General features: G+C 41.2%; 1 long non-coding RNA gene across 2 annotated transcripts in view; it reads left to right on the top strand.

Moving 5' to 3' along the window:
* Positions 1-18,928, top strand: part of LOC122461943 — a 40,115-nt gene extending 21,187 nt beyond the window's left edge. For both annotated transcript variants that reach the window (XR_006284220.1, XR_006284221.1), the window contains 5 exons: positions 3,066-3,141; positions 6,459-6,606; positions 6,822-6,918; positions 11,919-12,013; positions 18,211-18,928. This is a non-coding gene — a long non-coding RNA (uncharacterized LOC122461943). The remainder of the gene's footprint in view (positions 1-3,065; positions 3,142-6,458; positions 6,607-6,821; positions 6,919-11,918; positions 12,014-18,210) is intronic.
* The last annotated feature ends 1,550 nt before the right edge of the window (positions 18,929-20,478 follow it).

The raw sequence follows: 20,478 nt of genomic DNA, 5'->3' as shown, positions 1-20,478 counted from the left end.
TGACACCCACTCTGGCAGTGTGAGCAACACCCTAACATTTTCTTGGGATTCCCTTTTGTGGAGCCAATGAAGTCTTGAGAATGCACTCAGCTCCCACCTACATAACCAGGGAAAACAACCTGAGAAGCTGCTGAATGCAGCTCATAGTAAAGCAAAGGTCCCTGGTTTTGGTGGCTTCCCCATTCCCCCACCCTAAGCTTACAGGGAAAGGGACTGAAGAACCTGGTAAACCCTGCCCAGCTGAAAGTAAAGATTGCTCTGTCCCTGTCACGAGTGATGGAGAAGATGATGACAAATCTCCCACTGTGAAGGACCAGCAGCAGGAGAGATGCTAGTGGTGTGATACTTGGATGAACCAAGAACAGTCCACATTTTTTTTGGCGGGGGCGATGGAGGGGTTGTGCTATTAAAATATGGGATCGGTACATGTTTCATGCTCTGATGTAATCAAGCCAAGCAAAAATCTACCCATGCCACATATACATATGTAAATCTATGTATACATACAGCCACCCATCAGCACACCTACCCACCTACACAATACACACACACACACACACATTTAATAGTGTAGATTTTTGCTTGGCTTGGCGATATCAAACCATGTGTGTTATATAATATTCTTAAAGAGTGATGATGGATTTTTGAATCGCAGCGTCATTTACTCTAGTGAAGAAGCAGGTCCTTCTTACGTTGACTTTAATGGGGACAGGATGAAGCCCCGCAGGTGGGAAATGGAAGGCTTAAAGTATAGACAGTGGAGAAAGGCAAACAAATTTGAACACTTCCCCAGCCTTTGGTTGGGGTGGGGATGTCACTCCTTTCCTGGATTCCACCTCAATTGACCCACTCCACATCACTTCATTTCCCCCCCTTCGCCATTGTACAGTCATGTCAAAACTAAGACAGTGGAAGCTACATGTATTCTTCTAATGGGATGGCACTATTATGTGGATGTAATGCAATGTTTCGTACAATCTGTGAGGAATGTTATAACAGGGGTTTGCTGTATCTTTTACTTGAGATTCTTGAGTGAAATGCACTACAGAAGTGCAAAGCCTCATTGTTCATTATCATCAGGTAAACAGAACTGGGGAGCCAATAAAGCAGCTATACCCATTTATCACAGAGTATTTACCAGTGGATTTTTCTTTTTAAAACAGAACCTTTAGTCAAAGTGGGCTCAAGTCTGCGAGGTGCTGAGTGCCTACAACATTCTGTCAGCTTCAGTGGGAGCTCAGGCCTCTCAGAGCTCACAGGTGGTGCTGACCACCTGGCAGGATCAGGCCCAGAATTAGCAGAAGACTATGGGTTATTACTTATTCCAGCTCTAAGGGTACTGCTCAGTGTGTCTGTTGCAATTGCAGTTCCTCTTTTTGGCTCCAGAGAGTATGGCTCTTTTTTTTTTTTTTTAATAGTTGAGGTGTAGAGTGAAAGGTGGGCAGGAGAAGAGGGACAAAGAGAGTTATCAATAAGGGGGCCAGCTGTGTGAGGTTACTGACCTGATTTCAAGCGTACCGGGGTACTCCATGACCCCTGTAATTTTACTGCCTCCTGAGTTATCGTTTGTGATTTTCACTGGAGTGAAATGATACATCAGGGAACAGTAAGGATTCCAGGAGCCCACAGATAGACAGAATACAAAGTACCTACCAAAACAGCTGCCATACCTCTGGCAAATATATTTTTTTAATCTTTTACAATGGAGACTTCAACTGCCTATCCAGATCCCCTGAGGTGTGGTTAATTGAAAACACTAGAGAAGGGAACGTTTTTTACAATCGTGGGCCCAGTTCACAGTGCAGACGCTATACAGGCACCTGCAACTCAGCTGTCAAGGAGCTTAATCCAGATTCAAACGTCCCCTCTTCGCAGCTGTGGAATGTAGCCTCGGAGCTCCTGCTGCTTCCCCATGAAGACCTGCTTCCCTCAATGACCACAGAAAACACTGCTGACTCTGCCAATGTTGTGCTCAGTGGAGTTCACACCAAATGGGGATGGAACAAATTCTAAGGCTGCTTAGCAACATACCAGAGGCCAATCAGAGCCACAGAGAGACTTGAAAGATAACATCAGGAAAAATATTAATCAAAACCGAGCTGATGTCAATCAAAGGAGAAGGATTGTCATTGGCAGAAGAATGGAGAAGGTATTCTGTTAGAAACAGTATAGCTTATCCAGCTTCTGGCTGGAAACACAGTTGGCTTGCAAATACAGCTTCCACACGTAGTTATGGCCAATCTTTAAAGTCATGATGACTGGCCTAACTCTTTCAGATACTACGTGTTTACTAGAACTGGTTTAAAAAAAACCCCCAAAGCTTGCAAGATATTAAAGTGTTTGAATTGGTTCTAATTTTTCTGTGAAATAGCGATCTCACTTTTCTATGAAAAAATCACTCCCCCCAAAAATGTAGAATTGTTTTCTATTTGTGTGTGTGTGTGGGGGGGGGGGGCGGGGAACCCTCTCTATTACCTTTTTTATTACCTTTTTAATTTGTTCTCCCTTATAAAAAGAAAAAAAAAAGGAGCTTTTTTCCTCATTGAAACAAAATGCAGTTTTAAAAAGCTTTCACTGGAAAATGAAAAACGTGGCCAAAACAATAATTATTTTTTGTTTGGGTTGAAAAGACATTTTCCACTGAAAGAAGTTCAGGTGGAACATTTTTGACCAGCTTTAACATTTACGACCAGCTCTAACATTTACACAGTTTTTTAAACCACTTTAACTTGGATAAATGATTCCAGACCCTTTATAGGAAAAGTCTGATAACATTTAATTAGCATCAAATGACTAGGATGCTATATAAATGACTCCTAAACAACTAGATCTTTGTTTCCCTGCTAAAGAATTCAAAAAGTGGGTTTAAAAATTCTATAGAAAGTTATCACCATTTATTACATTTTACAGAACTTCCCCATAAAGGCTAAACCATTACATCCATTTTATATGAAACATGCATATTTTTAATGGTCTGTGAAAGATTTGTTTCTTTTTAGTGGATTAGGACTGTTAAGAGTTGCTTGATTGGGAGCCCTGTACTGAAATCTTTTTTTGTTCAATAGAAGAAATGCAACACAAGATGTGTTATAGTCAGCATCTATCTTGAGCTGGAGTCAGAGAGGAGAGCAGAGACTGCTGGTAAGATTACTGGTTAATGCCGTTTGTGGTGATTTTGTGATATGGACGCCTTTTAAACTAAACTGACCCTTTTTGCCAAAAACTAGTTCGTTTCACTCAGGCCAGTGAACAGCCACAACTTGGTAACAAAATCAAGTCACCAATTGCTTGGCCCAGACTTGAACTGGTGGTCTACAGGTAAAAGGCTGCGAATCCCAAAACAAGTAACACACATTTAAAATTCTGCTGTTCAAGGCAAAATGCACTGCTGGGGCAAACTACCAACAGTTCACTCCGTTTGGGGCCAACCCCTCCTCCAAGACTCAGCCAACAGAATGTTTCTCCTACCAGCTTGTGGGAATGTTCCTCTTTCTTTCCCTTTTAAGGCAGGAGTTCACAACAGATCATCAGCTTTAATCTTGACATTCCTATCCATTTCATGTCAAGCCTTAGGGTTTAATTATGACTATGACAGCCAGAGCCGCCGTAGCGGGGGTGTAGAGGTGAAGTGGGAGTGCAAAGTTGAAGTGACTAAAGACATCATGCCTCAATAGGACAAAGGCAGGGAAAATACGTTCCTGGGTTCTGGGTGGAGCATGCTCAGCAGTGCTAGTGGCTATAGCTTTATAAAAGGCGCAGCATGACCCTCCAGTTGCTAGGAGGGGCACAGGTGGCCATGTGCTCATCCACCCATTTTGGCCCATTTGAGGGTTGGAGCGCTGTTGCCAGTGCAAGCCAGCTCCTCCTTGTGCTCAGGGAGTGTGAGCAGTAGCTTCCCTCCTGCCTGCTACACAAGAATGTGGGTATGAGGGGAGATTCAACCTACCCTTTTGCCCTTCTAGTGCACTTGTACAGTATGGACCTTGTGAGTTTGAAGGCTGACCGGACTTTTGTTTTATGCCTGGCAAAGGACAACGAACAATATCCCCGACACACATGAACCGGTATTTCCCACCCCCCTACCTCACATTCCCCAAGTGATTTTGCAGAGGAGGACACTGTATCTCTCGATTTTAAAACCTCATTTCAATGCATTGGCAGGGAAAAATGTTTTCAGCTTCCCCCATGCTCCCTTGCCTGCTTTGTGGCTTGATTTAATTTTACCAGGCTAGAGCCAGAACAATTATCTGATTCTTCATGTACGGCATGCTTTCCGTGGTCATTTCTGAAGTTTTACTGGTTCGTAACCTCTGTAATCAGAAGACCCAGTTAAAAAAAAAAGAAAAGAAAGAAACTAAGCGAACAGGCAGGAATTTGTTCATATTATCCCTTCCGAGCTGTCCAGGCTTTCATCCTCTTCTCTCCCACACATGCCCTTATTGCTCCGCGACTCACCCACCAATGAGGGTCTGTCAGTGGCAGTGAGGGGTCAACATCAAAGCACTTTTACAGCTAGCAGCTTGCAGCTAATGCTGGCATTATGGAGCGAAATAGACCAAGAGAGCCAGAGAGAGAGAGAAGCATAGGGATTGAATGAATGGCTCTCTCATATGAAAAAAGAGACCAAAGAATAGAACAAAACCTTCTATTCTCCCACTCTTTATAATACTCCTGAGCTGAGTGTGCGTATGTGGTACACAGCTGAGTTTGAACTGCATTAGCACTCTTTCAGTTTACAAACAAGAGGCCTAATTTAGAAGAAAAATCTCCTATCTGATTATTTCTTTGTGCTCACCCATGTGGCAAAAAATGTCTGTACAGAGAAGTGGGGGGGTGGGTGGGGGAAGGGGGGCTACTGAGGTGGCTTATTAACTTCTCAGGCTATATCATGATTGTGAAGGGCAATTGGGAGATCATTATTCATCCATAATTTCCAGACTCAGAAAAACAAAAGTACAAAATATGTGCAGTGAAGTCTGGCGGGATTGCTGTTTGTCCCTACACCAGCATGATGACAATACGCTGAGTACACCCGATACTGACAGCAAGTCTGATGCTAAATCTCCCTGCCCCCCAAATACTAATGAATTATTTTGTCCGATGCCACAGATATCAAGATTGGATGTCTTTCTAAAAGATGTGCTCTAGCTCAGCCAGAATTTGCGGACTTGATTCAGGAATCACTTGGTGAAAATCTATGGCCTGTGCTATTCAGGAGGTCAGGCTAGATGGTCAGAATGGCCTTAAAAATCGACTAATCTATATTTTGAGCACGGGAAATCAAAGCTACTGTGTCAATGAGAGGTGTTCTGCAGAGATTCTGGAGTTTATGCTGATATGAAAGCCACAGGTTTGCTACTGACTGCATCTGGAGAATCTTGTTCTTTTGTATTAGGTTTAGCTGAATGATAGCTACAGTATCACTGGCTGACTGAGCCTGGCCCTGCTTTGAGGCAGTCAAATCGGGAGCAATGGGCATGAAGGAGTGAGCAGCTAGCAGCTTGGAAGAAATACTGGGAGAAGTTCAGTTTGGTTCTCAAATAGACAGAGGGGAAGGTAGGGAATGCAGCAACAGTGCAACGTGGTCATAAGAATATAAGTGGCCAATGCCAGATGCCCCAGAGGGAATGAACAGAACAGGGAATCATCAAGTGATCCATCCCCTGTTGCCCATTCCCAACTTCTTGCAAACAGAGGCTAGGGACACCATCCCTGCCCATCCTGGCTAATAGCCATTAATGGACCTATCTTCCAGACCTAAGGATAAGCCTGAGCCTCAAGGCTTTAATCCAGATCCAAATTTCCCCAAGAATCAGGGACATCTGGACAAGGATTTGGTTCAGGCCCATGTCTAGGTGAAACCCACACCTACCTCTTGGATAATATCCCATTTTGTAAGGGGCATGTAGAACCTGCAGGGAAAGGGCCACATTCTGCACTGAATTACACCATATGTAGCCACATTGACTTGAGGGGTGTAAGACGCACACATTTAACTCAGTAAGCTTGGTGGTCTTGAGTATCTTGCCATGTTTTTCTCTTTGAAGCCATGAATGGAGACATCATAGCATGGATGGGATAGTTCACAGATCATGGAAACAGAAATAAACTAATCTCCAAGATTAGGGATAGCTCAGTGGTTTGAGCATTGGCCAGCTACACCAGGGTTGTGAGTTCAATCCTTGAGGGGTCCATTTCGGGATCTGGGGCAGAAATTCAGGGGAATTGGTCCTGCTTTGAGCAGGGGTTGGACTAGATGACCTCCTTAGGTCGCTTCCAACCCTGATATTCTATGAATCTGAAGAAAATAGCACTGAGCTTGAAAAACTGCTAGTTTAGTTTGGGGGAGTCTGTGTTGACTAGGCATTTATACTCCACACATTTGCACTGTTTTTAGAGACAAACCTGGGAGTCTGAGACATAATGAACACTACTACTTGCTTCTTTTGTACAAATAGGACAAGAATCTAATGGAGCTGACCCTCAGTTTACACTGCTAAAAGAGGAACCCACAAGCTCTCAGACCAAAAGAGAAGGGATAAATAAAATTGCCACATAACCCCAAGATGTCTTCACGCCCTGAGTGTTGCTTTAATGGCTTATTTGGTAAGATCTTGACATGACAATATGTTAACATGACAATATGTTTCAGAGTCCTTCATAGTATTATATGTATAAGACTTAAGTCTAAGCTTCAAATCATTGTCACACATTATAGTTTCCCTTGTTGATAGGATAAGTCATGTCCTTTGGTACTCATATGCTCTCTTTAGGTGCTTAGAAATCATAATTAACTCAAACCTACAGTCTTTTCTTCTAAGGAACATTTTGAACCTTTCCTCCTTTGATATCCCTTCCATACCATGGAGAAATAGAGGTGTGGTTGAAATGGAACATCCCACAAGAAGGTTTTAACAGGTAATATCTTACCTCTTTACCTTTTTAATTTCAACATAAGACTAAAATTCCATTTAAAAATTCATAGTATAAGAATGTTAAAATTTTAACAATTTAGCACTCAAAAGGCAACAAACACCAAAGTTAATTTATACATATCCTTAACTCTGCCCCACTGAACATATTTTTATTTATTTATTTATTTAAATTTAAATAACTATAAAGAGGCCTATCCAAGACTCTAGGCATTTTAACATACCATTAACAATATCATTACATTTCAGCAACATTAAAATAATCAATTCAAGAGGAACTTGGCCAGCCAGTCCCCTACTATGATTCCTTTCTGTCCCTTCCTTGATGTGGGGAGTAGACTCTCATCCTTCTTCAAAAACCCTATCAAATGTGTCTTTTGCAGTGCATCTGTAAGATTACCAAATCTGGGCTATTTTGAACCAAGGAAAGGTGGGCATGGGTGGATGGAATGAGTTCCAGAGTCCTGGAGCCTTCACAGAGAATGTCCTGCCAGCTGCCTTTTCTATTACAATAGAGTCTTTAATTACTTGATCACATACTGTTTTGGGGCATTTTTTCCTACAATTTATTTTCACTCTTCTCCAGTTACATATTAACACCCTCATAATGTCCAGTAGAGCTACTGACTTGCTTAGGTGTCATTCTGGTGCTGTGCAACAAACTAAAGTGAACACATAGATGTCTTATGTATGCTGACAAATATTTGTTATGACCCTGATCCAAAACCCATCGAAGTCAATGGGAATCTTTCCACTGGTGTTTGGATCTGGCCTTGTTACTCAATGTTGTTCTAATACTTAAACTATGATAAGAATAGTTTTCTCTGTGTTTTTCATACCAATGGTATCCAGGGACGCTGGAATAAAATGAACACTACATTCTCCTAGAACAGTGGTGGGCAACCTGCAGCCTGTGGGCTGCACGCGGCCCGTCAGGGTAATCCACTGGCAGGTCGTGAGACAGTTTGTTTACATTGACCGTCCACAGGCACGGCTGCCCGCAGCTCCCAGTGGCCGTGGTTTGCTGTTCCTGGCCAATGGGAGCTGGGGAAGCGGCATGGGACTGCAGGGACATGCTGGCCACCTCTTCCCGCAGCTCCCATTGGCCAGGAACTGTGAAATATGGCCTCTGGGAGCTGCGGGCAGCCATGCCTGCAGACGGTCAATGTAAACAAACTGTCTCACGGCCTGCCAGCGGATTATTCTGACGGGCTGCGTGCTCTAGAAGGTGATTCACATAGGTATTTGATTCTGTGGGGAGAAAAAAACACTGCATGGTATTTTGGACATGGGGTGGAAATGACTGAAAAAAGGAGCTAGAATAGAAACTAACTATAGAGGTCACTAGCTACCATTGTTTCTACAAAATATTAAAATTTGGAGTGTCAGCTACATCACTCAGAAATGTGTGTTGGCACCGAAAGGCTTTCAATGAGAAAATGTAAGCAAGTACTAAGGGCCAGACCCTCAGCTAGTGTAAACTGCTGCAGCTCCATTGTGGAGCTATGTCTATTTACACCAGCTAAGGATCTGGCCCTGTCTTGGGTTCTACACACTCAGTGCTGTCTAGCGGTTAATATATAAAAATTCTCTAATGATTTAAAGTATGGCATAAAAAATGAGCCACCATGAAAATCAACATGATAGTAAGGGGAAGTGGGTTGCCTGGGGAGAAACCTCAGTCGTTGCCTTTAGGACTTGCTAGGCTAACTCCAAATTCTTATTTATATTATGATACTTGCCACCATTGTTCATTAGTTAGTATGTGTTCATAACTGCAGACTGTTACAGACAGAAAATAAGGACATAAATATTTAACCTTTGAAGAGCGAACTCATTTACTGGAATTCCAACTTTATGAACTAAGGTTATAAATATATCTCAGATGTACTGCAACCAACATAATATAATGAGACCACATGAATGGCTGTCATCGTCTTTAACCTTTGATTGTTTAAAAGCTCAGATCTTCATTTGTATTAAGGGTTAGCCGTGATGAACAATGAACTGAGCTGTCCAATCAACAGGCATATGCTATTATGGCATATGTCACTGAAAGAAGCCATCCCACCGCCTTCTTCCCAGTCACTGTAACTCAGCTGTAGCCTGTCGAGAGGTCGAAAAGGATGTACATTTTAAAGTTGCCTCGTGGGGCCTCTGTTATGCTAGAAAAATCTTTTCACTTGCCTGAGAATGGCCGGTTTATATTATAGATGTTTTAAATATTCAAATTCAAAGACTAGAAACAAAGTGCATTTTAAAAAAAGTATGTTGTCCCTGGCAAAGGTCTGCTTTTAGGTGCGTATATATAGGACTGGATGTCAGGATCTCCTATATGCTAAATCCCGGTCTTAATGTCTCTTTGTGTGTGACTTTGGATTAGTGTCTTAATTTCTCTGCCACAGTTTACCTTTCTGGGCAAGGAAGAAGGGTGTCTACACTGCTAGGTTTAGCCCCGTAGAGTGAGCTCCGTGAGCCTGAGGTAGGTGACCTGGGCTCTGAGACTTGCTGCCACAGAGTTTGTTTTTTGCTGTGTAGCTGTGCCATAAGTGACTTGCTCAAAGCCACACAAGAAGTCTGTGGTTGGGCAGAGAGTACAACCTAGATCTCTGGTCTCCCAATCTTGTGCTTCAGCCATAAGACCAGCCTTCCTAAATGCTAAAGTATTGTTATTCTAATCAGACTTATGAACTCATAAAACCCTCTCTGTTATAAAAAGCTTTGTTACAATGCAGAATAATACAATATGCTCAATTGACAAATTTACTGTCAAGGAAGAAAATACAAACCAATTGATAAATTAAACAGTAATAAGTCTCCAGGGCCAGACGAGATTCATCCAAGAGTTCTGACGGAACTCAGACACGAAACTGCAGAACTACTACCTGGGGTATATAACCTATCACTTATATCAGCTTCTGTACCAGATGACGGGAGGATAGCTAATGTGACACCAATTTTTTAAAAAGGCTCCAGAGGCGATCCTGGCAATTACAGGCCAATAAGGCAAACATCAGTACCAGGCAAACTGGTTGAAACTGTAGCAAAGAACAGAATTATCAGACACAGATGAACACAGTTTGTTGGGGAAGAGTCAGCACGGCTTTTGTAAAGGGAAATCATCCCTCACCAATCTGTTAGAATTCTTTGAGGGGATCAACATATGGACAAGTGTGAGGCAGTGGATATAGTGTTCTTGGATTTTCAGAAAGCCTTTGACAAGGCCCCTTACCAAAGGCTCTTAAGCAAAGTAAGTTGTCCTGGGATAAGAGGGAAGGTTCTCATATATCAGTAACTGGTAAAAAGACAGGAAACAAAGGGTTGGAATAAATGGTCCGTTTTCAGAATGGAGAGAGGTAAATAGCGGTGTCCCCTAGAGATCTGTGCGGGGATCAGTCCTATTCAACATCTTCATAAATCATCTGGAAAAAGGGGTATACAACGAGGTGGCAAAGTTTACATACTATACATACAAAATTATAGGATCTAAATAGCTGTTACCACTCAAGAAAGAGATCTTGGAGTCACTGTGGATAGTTCCCTGAAACCATCCACTCAATGTGCAGCAGCAGTCAAAAAAGCAAACAGAATGTTAGAAACCGTTAGGAAAGGGATAGATAATAAGGTAGAAAATATCATAATGCCCCTGTATAAATCCATGGTACCCCTACACTTTTAATACTGCTTGCAGTTCTAGTCACTCCATCTCAAAAAAGATATATTAGAAATAGAAAAGATAGAGAGAAGGGAAACAAAAATGATTAAGGGTATGGAACAGCTTCCATATGAGGAGAGATTAAAAAGACTTGGACTATTTAGTTTGGAAAAGAGACGACTAAGCGGAGGGATATGATAGATGTCTATACAATAATGAATGAGGATTTGAATGGAGAAGTGAATAAGGAAGTGTTATTTACCCCTTCACATAACACAAGAACTGGGGTCACCCAATGAAATTAATAACGCAGCAGGTTTTAAACCAAACACAATGAAGTACTTCTTCACAAAACCTGTGGAACTCATTGCTAGGAGATGTTGTGAAAGCCAAAATTATAACTGGATTCTAAACAGAATTAGATAAATTCATGGAGGATAGGCCCATCAGTGGCTAGTAGTAAAGATGGTCAGGGATGTAACCCTATGTTCTGGATGGCCCTAGGCCTCGGACTGACAGATGCTGGAACTGGACAACAGGAGATCGATCGCTTGATGATTTCCCTGTTCTGTTCATTTCCTTTGAAGCATCTGGCAATGGCTTCTGTCGGAAGATAGGATACTGGTCTAGCTGGTCCGCTGTCTGACCCAGTGTGGCCATTATTATGTTCTTATATATAAGCCAAAAATTAAAAAAAAATTGTTCTTGATTTTTCAACTAAAATACTAAAAATTTCAAGAAAACCAAATCTTTTTCATGAAAACCCATTTTTCTTAAAAAACCAAAACACTCTTCAGCCAGCTCTGCTCATTTTCACAAATAATCTATGCTCAGGATTTGAACTCAAATCTTGAGCGGTGAAAGGCCAATGCACCTAGTCGCACATTCAATGGTATTAGAATAAAACGTTGTACATCCAAACACTACAATTTTGCACCATAACAAGAATTACCAGATCCAAAGTACAGATCAGAACACATAGTATAGGAACACAAATTAATTGAGTGACTTTCAACAGTTCTATGGTAGTGAAAGAAAAAAAGATCACAACAGTACACTCTGTACAATAAATAATGAAGAGTTTGCCAATACAATATAAACCTTTCTCACCATATTACTGCAAAGCAGCCTATTCTGCAACATACTTTCAGTGTTACATCACAAAAGTGGTATCAGAAAATGGTTTATTGTAAATTGCAACCCAGATTGCCATATATCCACTACAACTCCAGGAATCTGAACTCTAAAGTAATTTAGAGGTAGAGTTACATCATGAAGAAAGGATATCCTCCCTGGGAGATAAAACAATACACAGCGTCTATGTCTTACAGATGTAGTGAGAGACAAAGCCGTTGGAAATGGACATCAAGCTGGGGAAAACTTTTCTGAGACTAGAAAGCTTTTTCCAGGAAAATCAATTAAGAAGGTTTGTTTCTTGAGCACAAATGCTTATCCTGTTTCCCCCCCTGCCTTTATATTGCAATACAGAGTCTGTCTGATTTTAATTAAGTTTGCTCCTAACACTTTGATTGAAATAAACAGCTGATCATGCTATCTCTTTGATCACCAGGCTGTATATTATAGCTTGTACAGGCCATGGTTGTGCTTATAGTGTCAATAACAATAGCTAAATCACAAAATTCTATTTGGAGCCACTTTTCCTATGTCTTTTCCTTCTATTATTGCATACAGAATTTTGACCTCCTCTTTTCTAATTAAATAGCAACTTTCTATGACCAGTAATTGAATTATCCCCTAATACATGCCTAACATAGCACAACTGACCAAAATAAATGGTCACCGTTGTATTTATGTACAAATGATTTAACTCCATTGGGTTGGATTAGAGCTAGCTGAAAATTTTCAAAGTTAGAAATTTTGATGTAACTTTCAGTAGAAATTTCAAATTTTCACCCAAAAAGGAGGAAGGAAGAAAAATTAAATTTAAATGTTTATGATTTTTCCTGTCCAATTTTTTACAGAAAGGTAAATAGAGGCACAGAGATGGTAGGTGATTTCCTCAAGATTACACAGCGGGTTAGCAACAGGAATAGTTCTGACCTATAGGGCCAGTCCTAAATTGCTTTTTTAAACTACGTCTCCTATTTTGGAAAACAGATGCTGTGCATCTCAGACATTGCAGTGAATAATTGTCCCTGGGGAAGTAAACTATAATTAAAGGAAAGTTGAATGAACAAGAGAAGCTCAGGCTAAACATTAAACTGTATGTGTTGTAAGAAAATTCAGCTTTTTGACTGATTCACAGTGCATCTATAAATTACAGCATAATGTAACGTATCATGTCTCAGATACAAGAACAGTACTGAAAAGAATAATTTAGTTTCTTATACATAGTTAATGATGAATTACCATTTACATGTTTCAGCATTCACCAGTACATATGGCCATAATTCAGGAATCATGACAGTACAAAATCTATTACTCTAACAAAAGACTTGTATCAGACAATTATCTTGATGGTTTCTGTCTTGTTCATGGAGTAGCAGTGCCTTCAAAGAGCTTTGTAAGTTATCTGACAGCTCTGGAAGATTTTAGACACCAATGAGCCTCTTCCCTCAATCGTAAAACATGTAAAAGAAAAACTAATGTTATGTTTTAACGTTACTTAAGAATGGTAGCATTCTTTTTTTCTTTCTTTTCAGAAAGGCTGCAGTAAACCATCAGTGTATCCAGTTCTTTCAGTTCTATGGCCTAGGTTCTTTTCTATGCTTCCCCCCAAGAGTCGTGGGCTATCTGGTCCATTCCTGAAGGAAGAGAGGGCTATTTTCTCTCGATGAAGAAACCAACCACTTTGGCCTGGAGTATACAACCCATAGTTAAGAGTAAGATTTTGTCACAGATATTTTTCGTAAAAGTCAGGGACAGGTCCAGGGCAATAAAGAAAAATTCACAGAAGCGCCTGACCTGTCCCTGACTTTTACTAAAAGTATCCATGACAAAATGGGGAGTGCTGGGCAGCTCCGGGGCCAGCTGGGAGCTCTGGGGCCCCCCACCACCCATGGGGGCTTGGAGCTCCAGGTTCTCGCTCTGCTGCTGCTCCGAGATGTGGGCTCCCCTGCCTCTCGCAGCAGCTGGAAGCTGCGTGGGGCCAAGCCAGACTGCAGGGTCCCCCCTGCTGCCCACGGTGGCTCAGAGCCCTGTGCCACCCAAGGTGGCCAGGAGCAGTGGTGTACTCCTGCCGCCCCTGGCCGCTGGGAGCTCCGGGGTACCCCCTGCCACCCATGGCAGCTGGAAGCTGTGGGGGTCCCCCGCCACCCACGGGGGCTGGAAGTTGCGGGGTATCCCCACTGCTTGTGGCAGCTCGGAACTCAGGGGCCCTCGCCTCCTCTGGCTGAGTCACGGGAGGTAGTGGGACCCTGCATCTCCCAGCTGCTGCAGGCTGAAGCCACGGAGGTCTTTGGAAGATACGGATTCCATGACTTATGCGACCTCCGTGACAAAATTGTAGCTTTACTCAGTGAACAAAGAAAGACCAACCATAACCTTTTTATCCTTTGAGCTATATGATTTTGCAGACTGGACTATGAGTATTCATAGAATCATAGAATCATAGAATATCAGGGTTGGAAGGGACCTCAGGAGGTCATGTAGTCCAACCCCCTGCTCAAAGCAGGACCAATCCCCAATCAAATCATCCCAGCCAGGGCTTTGTCAAGCCTGACCTTAAAAACTTCCAAGGAAGGAGATTCTACCACCTCCCTAGGTAACGCATTCCAGTGTTTCACCACCCTCTTAGTGAAAAAGTTTTTCCTAATATCCAACCTAAACCTCCCCCACTGCAACTTGAGACCATTACTCCTTGTCCTGTCCTCTTCTACCACTGAGAATAGTCTAGAACCATCCTCTCTGGAACCACTTCTCAGGTAGTTGAAAGCAGCTATCAAATCCCCCCTCATTCTTCTCTTCCGCAGACTAAACAATCCCAGTTCCCTCAGCCTCTCCTCATAAGTTATGTGTTCCAGACCTCTAATAATTTTTGTTGCCCTTCGCTGGACTCTCTCCAATTTATCCACGTCCTTCTTGTAGTGTGGGGCCCAAAACTGGACACAGTACTCCAGATGAGGCCTCACCAATGTCGAATAGAGGGGAACGATCACGTCCCTCGATCTGCTCGCTATGCCCCTACTTATACATCCCAAAATGCCATTGGCCTTCTTGGCAACAAGGGCACACTGCTGACTCATATCCAGCTTCTCGTCCACTGTAACCCCTAGGTCCTTTTCCGCAGAACTGCTGCCTAGCCATTCGGTCCCTAGTCTGTAGCTGTGCATTGGGTTCTTCCGTCCTAAGTGCAGGACCCTGCTCTTATCCTTATTGAACCGCATCAGGTTTCTTTTGGCCCAATCCTCCAATTTGTCTAGGTCCCTCTGTATCCTATCCCTGCCCTCCAGCGTATCTACCACTCCTCCCAGTTTAGTGTCATCCGCAAATTTGCTGAGAGTGCAATCCACACCATCCTCCAGATCATTTATGAATATATTGAACAAAACCGGCCCCAGGACCGACCCCTGGGGCACTCCACTTGACACCGGCTGCCAACTAGACATGGAGCCATTGATCGCTACCCGTTGAGCCCGACAATCTAGCCAACTTTCTACCCACCTTACAGTGCATTCATCCAGCCCATACTTCTTTAACTTGCTGACAAGAATACTGTGGGAGACCGTGTCAAAAGCTTTGCTAAAGTCAAGAAACAATACATCCACTGCTTTCCCTTCATCCACAGAATCAGTAATCTCATCATAAAAGGCTATTAGATTAGTCAGGCATGACCTACCATTGGTGAATCCATGCTGACTGTTCCTGATCACTTTCCTCTCGTGTAAGTGCTTCAGGATTGATTCCTTGAGGACCTGCTCCATGATTTTTCCGGGGACTGAGGATTGTTCACATATGAGTAGGCTTGGAAGGATTAGATTTTTATCCGTAAATGCTGATTTCACCGTACGCACACAATTAACGAAAAAATATTTCTATCGATGATCATCTATATTTACAGATAGGTCAAGTGAGAAAAATCCTGCTTGAGAACTTATTAGTGTTTGATTTACGGATCTTTAGTTTGTATATTTTGACATGTGATGTTGACAATTTGTATTTTAGCAGTAAAAGCTTTAACTTTTTCAATTTCAGCATCTACTGTCATGAAATAATTATTGTCCACCCCACCCATTATCTGACCCTCCATAACTTCCCACAACTGTGAAAATTTAAATAAATAATAAAAATGCTTAAAACCCAGAATTTTGAAGAACCGTGAAAATTTAAATGGACAAAAACTAAAAAAATGCTTTGAAGTAAACACTGATATTATCTGTTGAAATTATAAAAATTGAATTCTGCCAAGCCTACATATGAGTTAATGGAAACCCATATGCTAAAATTACCTCCCTGTATTTTGTGCATAGCTGCATATAGAAAGGGAGCTTTTAATTAACTCCTTAAGTATTGCATAAAATACACACTTAGGTATCATAAAACCATAAGACAGTCATTTCAATGGAGTACAAGGAAGTAAAGTCATATACCTCAGGACCATGAGAATAGAGCTGTGAAATATTCTAATCCTGAGTTAACTACTGATGCCCTATGGAAACTACAGCATATCATTTATCTTTCTTGTGGACAATCAATCTACCTGTAGGACTCTGATGAACACAAAACAAATTACACACAGATTCTACTTCTGAGTTTAGCATATCTGGTTTTCATCATGGTTTGCTATCACCTGCTTCATGTTATGGTTTAACCCATGCCAACAATCCATATCCAGAACCAAGTAATCTCAACAGGAGAAATTGGGCACTATAGTAGGCTACAAGCTCCCGGGGGAGAAGACCTGCCTCCTTTCTTAGGTTCTTCAGTTAATTCAGTGAACTGCTGATGGATACCAACATTCCCTCAATTTGAATTACAAGCATCTCAGAATCTTGAGCCCAAATATTGGTCTTCTATTGGACAGATGAAATGTTTTTGAAAATGCTCTGACTCTTCCATTTAGTCAAAAACTTTGTTTCTTGGACCAAGCAAAGAAATCAACTCCATTTATTGACATTGTCACTTTTATTCTCAGCTTCTCATCAAAGAAGTTTCCATTGAGTCTGTCAGATTCCTTGATTAAATCATATGCCTCAGCTTTGAGCCTGTTTTTAGCTCAGTTGACATCTCGCCCTAAATATAAGCTTCTGCTTAGGGCTACCTCTTTCTCATTCAACCTGTCCAATCCTAAATTTATCAAAATCCAAGATGGGGATATCCTTTTAACCTATTTATCCACATTAGACAATTCTTGGCTTTTCCCTCAGGGAGATTTCTGGGAAGCTTTCCACTCTTCTGTCACTCTGTTAGGCTATCAAGGTTGTCACATATGTGCAATTCATTTGTAGTTCAGATATCTGGTAATGTCCAGGGGGTTATGAAGTTTTGTAGTACAGCAGAACTAAGGCTCCCTGTCTGAGTCCAGGATTGTTTTGAGGTTCATTCATGTCTGAAGACCTTACCTTAAAGATAATGGGCTTGATTTTCTTCTGACTTACATTGTTGTAAATCCATTGACTGCAGCAGATTTACTCCTGATTTACACTGGTGTAAGTGAGTGGAGAATCAGGACCAATGTTTTTTTCATATCAATTAGCCTCTTATATGACATAATAGATCATGGTTTAAATATATTTTGTTAAGATGTAAACCTAATACTGTGGCCATTCCCCTCTGATTCTGTAAATGAAAAGTCAAATCCTTAGACTTCTTTGGTGCGCCAGATGTTCACTGATGTGGTTTAGAACTTTTCCTAAGTTCTGTACATGCGTTTATTATGCAACCCTGATCTGGACAATCCCCAAACTTTGGGAAAGTCTGGGTCCAGAGGCAAACTCTGCAGCCTTGGCCAATGTTTAAAATTTAGAGGTGAGGGTGAACATACACCTCAGTTCCAAACACCTATGATTAAATGGAAAACAATGGGTACATTTACCTCCCTCTATTATTTGTATAGCCATATTTACAGTGGGAGAAGAGGGACACATGGCCAAGAAGAAGGACAGCATGGTGTAGAATCAAAACCCCGGTCGCATTGCTGTAGCTTCCCTTTCATCTATAACAGACTGCACAAAGGCCCTGGATCAGAACACCCCCAATTGTGGGATTAGATCTGAATCAACACAAGCCCAATTCTATCTGCCTTGTAGAGTGATATAGTTAATACTGAGTAAACCTACTGAAATGGTTCATCACCATATCTGAAAGGCCAGTCTCATTTATTGAAATAAGACATGAGGGGATATATTCATCTGTGGAGTAACTCCACTGGTTTAGGAGACTTCATCAGAGTTACTTCAGGGACGAATTAGCCTTTAGGTAGGTGTCTTACTGTAAAAAAATTTCCATCCCTGCTAGAAACTATCTGCGGTTCTATCAGTCCTTCATATGGAATGTCACTCCCTGGTATACTTTGGCATATCACACTGTATAAATAGTCCTGAATGAGTCTTAGCTACAAACTTTACCAGGCTATCGGGTTCATCTAGAAATTAAAATATTTTGGATGTATATCTTAATATAATCACTTCTCTTTTCTCTGATGCATCTCATTATACTTTCCAGGTCTGGTATATTTCTTCTGTGAAGTTCACAAGATAAAATCAAGTTAATCAAATGCCATCTCCACCCCAACATGCTATAACAGGAAATGAGAGGGAAGGAAAGAGGAAAAAAAGAAATCTACGCTAACATCTTTCTTTGGCTCTCCCAGTGCATCTTGTCTTACCAGCATCTGTCTTCAGACTCAGATCCTGTAAAGGGATCTGCCACTGCAGGTCCTTATACCTGTGCAGAATACCGAGGGTATAATGGCTCAGAACTACTGGATGGAGTCGCAGGATTGGGGCGTAAGGCTGAGATTTTCAAAGTTGTCTAGAGAGTTTAGACACACAGTTCCCATTGAAATTAGACTGTAAGATCCATGGGGTAGGTGTCATCTCTATTTGTGTGCTGAGCTGCATTGAGTATTTTATATGGTCAATACACTTTATAAATATTAACTGGCTAATCCTCCCAATTCCTTGAGGTGGTTGTTAAGCATTATTATCCCTATTTTACAGAAAGAAAAACTAAGGCAGAGGGTAGCCACTCACATGGTGAGTAAATGGCAAGATAGGATTAGAACTCAGAGTCTTCGAACTTGTGAGCAAATGTGCTCCTTACTCCTGATCATGGTGTAATAGTATATACAAATGGACACGTGCCACTACATTTCTATGATTTTTTCCTTTAAAGGCTAAGAATAGCTTCCGGAACTTATTAAAAAAATCTCTTCCAGGTTGCCCTCTGTTTCATACATTAGTTTGTTTCATATTAGCTATTGCAACACAATTTATCCTTATTGGATTATAAACCAGGAAAAAATCAGGGGAGGCCTGATTCTCAGTTTCATGAAGGCTGCTTTACACCACTATGATGACATGAATTGGCTTTAAAGTGAATGTAAATTATGCCCATTTTAGGGCCCTTTACACCACCAGATAGGTATAAAGTAGTTTTATGTTCAACTGATATAGAGCAAATCTATTTTTGCTGACAAAACCACGTGATAAATCATTAAAATAAAAATCGATTACTTGTGATTACTGGAGTAGGGGTAGCTGAAAGCATGCTGAAGACTGTTGAGTCTTCTAGGACATTAATAACCAAGAACCACTAGAAATAACCATGGTAACAAACAGTAGCTAAGTACAGTACAATCACCCTGATTACCATAGAATTAGCACAAAACAAATGTTTATTTTTCCTAAATATGTGGATGATGATGATGATGATGATAATGTTAGTAACTACCCCAAATTACAGAGTAGTCGCCCAAAATGCCAATGGCATTGCATTAAATGCTTTGCTCTGCACTTGTTTTCAGACCTGCCTTTTCTAAATTGTGTAGGAAGTGTATTTATAACAGAGCTTTTTCTCTCTCTCTTCCTCGGTCTGTCCGCCAGCCCCACTAATCTGAATATCAGTTGGCTTCTCTGATCACGTTACAGCTGACCAGAGCCCTTTTCTGATGTCACACTCATTGCACTATTAACCTTTTTAATAAAGTGCTCTCCAGACAGCGACCCCAGGTCTGAGTCTCATTTCCACTAAGGCTTTGTCTACATGGGAAAGTTATACTGGTATAAGCTAAGGTGATATAACACCCCATGTGGACATTCTTATTTTGGTCTGAATGAGTTTTTTTCGGTTTAGTTTACTTCGCTTTGGGATGGATTTTAAGCTAAGCAGAAAAAAAAAAGACACTGATTCCAGCATAAGAGTGGTTTTATGCCAGAATAAAAGTGCCTGCACAGGGAGTTATACCAGTATAACTATATTGGTTTAGCTATATTTGTATAACTAGTAACCCTGTAAATGAGAGTCAAGCCCCTCATAAACTTCTCATGGAGTTCAGAACCCAGCCTTGCTCATACTGGTCAGCTGTAGTTTTGGCATGGACTATAACGGAATTAGATTGAAATGACTGTGCAGAATACTGAATATAAAAACATATTACAGTAGCAAAAATAGTGAAGATAGCAATTAAGATCTGGAGTAAGATGGTCTTGTTGATTCCTAACATACAGAGAATGCACCTGCTTCTATTGTCACACTTGCTTTACACTAGTGTAACTTTATTGACTTCAGTGGAATTGCTCCTCATTTCCACTGATGTAAGTGGGAAGAGAATCAGGTCCTATATATACTGTCTTGCCAAATAATCAGCTGGTATAAATCAAGGTAGCTCCACTGAAGTTAATGGAATTATGCTGATTTATATCAGCGAAGGATATATGTGTATGTGTATATGTGTATATATATATATATGTGTGTGTGTGTTTGTGTGTG

Source organism: Chelonia mydas, chromosome 10 (genome assembly GCF_015237465.2).
Source record: "Chelonia mydas isolate rCheMyd1 chromosome 10, rCheMyd1.pri.v2, whole genome shotgun sequence".
NCBI classification, from domain to species: Eukaryota; Metazoa; Chordata; order Testudines; family Cheloniidae; genus Chelonia; species Chelonia mydas.
Note: the sequence above shows the minus strand (reverse complement) of the source record. Positions and strands in the feature narration are given on the sequence as shown.